We start from the raw sequence: 6363 nt of genomic DNA, 5'->3' as shown, positions 1-6363 counted from the left end.
AACATCCGGAGTCAGAATCTCCGACACGTCCGACATCCGGAGTCAGAATCTCCGACACGTCCGACATCCGGAGTCAGAATCTCCGACACGTCCGACATCCGGAGTCAGAATCTCCGACACATCCGACATCCGGAGCCAGAATCTCCGACACGTCCAACATCCGGAGTCAGAATCTCCGACACGTCCGACATCCGGAGCCAGAATCTCCGACACGTCCGACATCCGGAGTCAGAATCTCCGACACGTCCAACATCCGGAGCCATAAACTCCGAAACGTCCGACATCCGGAGTCAGAATCTCCGACACGTCCAACTCCGGAGTCAGAATCTCCGACACGTCCAACATCCGGAGTCAGAATCTCCGACACGTCCAACATCCGGAGTCAGAATCTCCGACACGTCCGACATCCGGAGTCAGAACCTCCGACACGTCCGACATCGGGAGTCAGAATCTGCGACACGTCCGACATCCGGAGTCAGAATCTGCGACACGTCCGACATCCGGAGTCAGAATCTCCGACACGTCCGACATCCGGAGTCAGAATCTCCGACACATCCGACATCCGGAGTCAGAATCTCCGAAACGTCCGACATCCGGAGTCAGAATCTCCGACACGTCCGACATCCGGAGTCAGAATCTCCGACACGTCCGACATCCGGAGTCAGAATCTCCGACACGTCCGACATCCGGAGTCAGAATCTCCGACACGTCCGCCATCCGGAGTCAGAATCTCCGACACGTCCAACATCCGGAGTCAGAATCTCCGACACGTCCGACATCCGGAGTCAGAATCTCCGACACGTCCAACATCCGGAGTCAGAATCTCCGACACGTCCGACATCCGGAGTCAGAATCTCCGACACGTCCGCCATCCGGAGTCAGAATCTCCGACACGTCCGACATCCGGAGCCAGAATCTCCGACACGTCCGCCATCCGGAGCCAGAATCTCCGACACGTCCGCCATCCGGAGTCAGAATCTCCGACACGTCCGACATCCGGAGTCAGAATCTCCGACACGTCCGCCATCCGGAGTCAGAATCTCCGACACGTCCGACATCCGGAGCCAGAATCTCCGACACGTCCGCCATCCGGAGTCAGAATCTCCGACACGTCCAACATCCGGAGTCAGAATCTCCGACACGTCCGACATCCAGAGTCAGAATCTCCGACACGTCCGACATCCAGAGTCAGAATCTCCGACACGTCCAACATCCGGAGTCAGAATCTCCGACACGTCCAACTCCGGAGTCAGAATCTCCGAAACGTCCAACATCCGGAGTCAGAATCTCCGACACGTCCGACATCCGGAGCCAGAATCTCCGACACGTCCAACATCCGGAGTCAGAATCTCCGACACGTCCAACATCCGGAGTCAGAATCTCCGACACGTCCGACATCCGGAGCCAGAATCTCCGACACGTCCGACATCCGGAGTCAGAATCTCCGACACGTCCAACTCCGGAGTCAGAATCTCCGACACGTCCGACATCCGGAGCCAGAAACTCCGACACGTCCAACTCCGGAGTCAGAATCTCCGAAACGTCCGACATCCGGAGTCAGAATCTCCGACACGTCCAACATCCGGAGTCAGAATCTCCGACACGTCCAACATCCGGAGTCAGAATCTCCGACACGTCCGCCATCCGGAGTCAGAATCTCCGACACGCCGCCATCCGGAGTCAGAATCTCCGACACGTCCGACATCCGGAGTCAGAATCTCCGACACGTCCAACATCCGGAGCCAGAATCTCCGACACGTCCAACATCCGGAGTCAGAATCTCCGACACGTCCAACATCCGGAGTCAGAATCTCCGACACGTCCGACATCCGGAGTCAGAATCTCCGACACGTCCGACATCCGGAGTCAGAATCTCCGACACGTCCGACATCCGGAGTCAGAATCTCCGACACGTCCGACATCCGGAGTCAGAATCTCCGACACGTCCATCTCCGGAGTCAGAATCTCCGACACGTCCGACATCCGGAGCCAGAATCTCCGACACGTCCAACTCCGGAGTCAGAATCTCCGAAACGTCCGACATCCGGAGTCAGAATCTCCGACACGTCCAACATCCGGAGTCAGAATCTCCGACACGTCCAACATCCGGAGTCAGAATCTCCGACACGTCCGCCATCCGGAGTCAGAATCTCCGACACGTCCGCCATCCGGAGTCAGAATCTCCGACACGTCCGACATCCGGAGTCAGAATCTCCGACACGTCCAACATCCGGAGCCAGAATCTCCGACACGTCCAACATCCGGAGTCAGAATCTCCGACACGTCCAAGATCCGGAGCCAGAATCTCCGACACGTCCGACATCCGGAGTCAGAATCTCCGACACGTCCGACATCCGGAGTCAGAATCTCCCGACACGTCCGACATCCGGAGTCAGAATCTCCGACACGTCCAACATCCGGAGTCAGAATCTCCGACACGTCCGCCATCCGGAGTCAGAATCTCCGACACGTCCGCCATCCGGAGTCAGAATCTCCGACACGTCCGACATCCGGAGTCAGAATCTCCGACACGTCCAACATCCGGAGTCAGAATCTCCGACACGTCCAACATCCGGAGTCAGAATCTCCGACACGTCCGACATCCGGAGTCAGAATCTCCGACACGTCCGCCACCCGGAGTCAGAATCTCCGTCACGTCCGACATCCGGAGTCAGAATCACCGACACGTCCAACATCCGGAGTCAGAATCTCCGACACGTCCGACATCCGGAGTCAGAATCTCCGACACGTCCAACATCCGGAGCCATAAACTCCGAAACGTCCGACATCCGGAGTCAGAATCTCCGACACGTCCGCCATCCGGAGCCAGAATCTCCGACACGTCCGCCATCCGGAGTCATAATCTCCGACACGTCCGCCATCCGGAGTCAGAATCTCGACACGTCCGACATCCGGAGTCAGAATCTCCGACACGTCCGCCATCCGGAGTCAGAATCTCCGACACGTCCGACATCCGGAGTCAGAATCTCCGACACGTCCGACATCCGGAGTCAGAATCTCCGACACGTCCCAACATCCGGAGTCAGAATCTCCGACACGTCCGCCATCCGGAGCCAGAATCTCCGACACGTCCAACTCCGGAGTCAGAATCTCCGACACGTCCGACATCCGGAGCCAGAATCTCCGACACGTCCGACATCCGGAGTCAGAATCTCCGACACGTCCGACATCCGGAGTCAGAATCTCCGACACGTCCAACATCCGGAGTCAGAATCTCCGACACGTCCAACATCCGGAGTCAGAATCTCCGACACGTCCGACATCCGGAGTCAGAATCTCCGACACGTCCGACATCCGGAGTCAGAATCTCCGACACGTCCGACATCCGGAGTCAGAATCTCTGACACGTCCAACATCCGGAGTCAGAATCTCCGACACGTCCAACATCCGGAGTCAGAATCTCCGACACGTCCGACATCCGGAGTCAGAATCTCCGACACGTCCAACATCCGGAGTCAGAATCTCCGACACGTCCAACATCCGGAGTCAGAATCTCCGACACGTCCAACATCCGGAGTCAGAATCTCCGACACGTCCGCCATCCGGAGTCAGAATCTCCGACACGTCCGACATCCGGAGCCAGAATCTCCGACACGTCCGAAATCCGGAGTCAGAATCTCCGACACGTCCGACATCCGGAGTCAGAATCTCCGACACGTCCGACATCCGGAGCCAGAATCTCCGACACGTCCAACATTCCGGAGCCATAAACTCCGAAACGTCCGACATCCGGAGTCAGAATCTCCGACACGTCCGACATCCGGAGTCAGAATCTCCGACACGTCCGACATCCGGAGTCAGAATCTCCGACACGTCCAACATCCGGAGCCAGAATCTCCGACACGTCGACATCCGGAGTCAGAATCTCCGACACGTCCAACATCCGGAGTCAGAATCTCCGACACGTCCGCCATCCGGAGTCAGAATCTCCGACACGTCCGACATCCGGAGTCAGAATCTCCGACACGTCCAACATCCGGAGTCAGAATCTCCGACACGTCCAACATCCGGAGTCAGAATCTCCGACACGTCCGACATCCGGAGTCAGAATCTCCGACACGTCCCAACATCCGGAGTCAGAATCTCCGACACGTCCGCCATCCGGAGTCAGAATCTCCGACACGTCCGACATCCGGAGCCAGAATCTCCGACACGTCCGAAATCCGGAGTCAGAATCTCCGACACGTCCGACATCCGGAGTCCGAATCTCCGACACGTCCGACATCCGGAGCCAGAATCTCCGACACGTCCGACATCCGGAGTCAGAATCTCCGACACGTCCGACATCCGGAGCCAGAATCTCCGACACGTCCGACATCCGGAGTCAGAATCTCCGACACGTCCGACATCCGGAGTCAGAATCTCCGACACGTCCGACATCCGGAGTCAGAATCTCCGACACGTCCAACATCCGGAGTCAGAATCTCCGACACATCCGACATCCGGAGTCAGAATCTCCGACACGTCCGACATCCGGAGTCAGAATCTCCGACACGTCCGCCATCCGGAGTCAGAATCTCCGACACGTCCGACATCCGGAGTCAGAATCTCCGACACGTCCGCCGTCCGGAGTCAGAATCTCCGACACGTCCAACATCCGGAGTCAGAATCTCCGACACGTCCGACATCCGGAGCCAGAATCTCCGACACGTCCGACATCCGGAGTCAGAATCTCCGACACGTCCGACCATCCGGAGTCAGAATCTCCGACACGTCCGACATCCGGAGTCAGAATCTCCGACACGTCCGCCATCCGGAGTCAGAATCTCCGACACGTCCGACATCCGGAGTCAGAATCTCCGACACGTCCGCCATCCGGAGTCAGAATCTCCGACACGTCCGCCATCCGGAGTCAGAATCTCCGACACCGTCCGACATCCGGAGCCAGAATCTCCGACACGTCCGACATCCGGAGCCAGAATCTCCGACACGTCCAACATCCGGAGTCAGAATCTCGACACGTCCGACATCCGGAGTCAGAATCTCCGAAACGTCCGCCATCCGGAGCCAGAATCTCCGACACGTCCAACATCCGGAGTCAGAATCTCCGACACGTCCGAACATCCGGAGTCAGAATCTCCGACACGTCCAACATCCGGAGTCAGAATCTCCGACACGTCCGCCATCCGGAGTCAGAATCTCCGACACGTCCGACATCCGGAGCCAGAATCTCCGACACGTCCGACATCCGGAGTCAGAATCTCCGACACGTCCGACATCCGGAGTCAGAATCTCCGACACGTCCGACATCCGGAGTCAGAATCTCCGACACGTCCGACATCGGAGTCAGAATCTCCGACACGTCCGAACATCCGGAGTCAGAATCTCCGACACGTCCGACATCCGGAGTCAGAATCTCCGACACGTCCGACATCCGGAGTCAGAATCTCCGACACGTCCGACATCCGGAGTCAGAATCTCCGACACGTCCGACATCCGGAGCCAGAATCTCCGACACGTCCGACATCCGGAGTCAGAATCTCCGACACGTCCGACATCCGGAGTCAGAATCTCCGACACGTCCGACATCCGGAGTCAGAATCTCCGACACGTCCGACATCCGGAGTCAGAATCTCCGACACGTCCGAACATCCGGAGTCAGAATCTCCGACACGTCCCGACATCCGGAGTCAGAATCTCCGACACGTCCGACATCCGGAGTCAGAATCTCCGACACGTCCGACATCCGGAGTCAGAATCTCCGACACGTCCGCCATCCGGAGTCAGAATCTCCGACACGTCCGACATCCGGAGCAGAATCTCCGACACGTCCGACATCCGGAGTCAGAATCTCCGACACGTCCGACATCCGGAGTCAGAATCTCCGACACGTCCGACATCCGGAGTCAGAATCTCCGACACGTCCGACATCCGGAGTCAGAATCTCCGACACGTCCGACATCCGGAGCCAGAATCTCCGACACGTCCGACATCCGGAGTCAGAATCTCCGACACGTCCGCCATCCGGAGTCAGAATCTCCGACACGTCCGACATCCGGAGTCAGAATCTCCGACACGTCCAACATCCGGAGTCAGAATCTCCGACACAGTCCGACATCCGGAGTCAGAATCTCCGACACGTCCGACATCCGGAGTCAGAATCTCCGACACGTCCGACATCCGGAGTCAGAATCTCCGGACATCGTCCGACATCCGGAGTCTGATCCTCCGACACGTCCGCCATCCGGAGGCAAGAATCTCGACCACGTCCAACATCCGGAGTCAGAAGCTCCGACTACGTCCGACATCCGGAGCAGAATCTCCGACACGTCCCGACATCCGGAGTCAGAATCTCGACAAACGTCCGCCATTCGGAGTCAGAATATCTCGACACCGTCCGAC

This window comes from Scyliorhinus torazame, chromosome 17 (assembly GCF_047496885.1).
Source record: "Scyliorhinus torazame isolate Kashiwa2021f chromosome 17, sScyTor2.1, whole genome shotgun sequence".
Classification (NCBI taxonomy): domain Eukaryota; kingdom Metazoa; phylum Chordata; class Chondrichthyes; order Carcharhiniformes; family Scyliorhinidae; genus Scyliorhinus; species Scyliorhinus torazame.
This window is presented reverse-complemented; position numbering follows the sequence as displayed.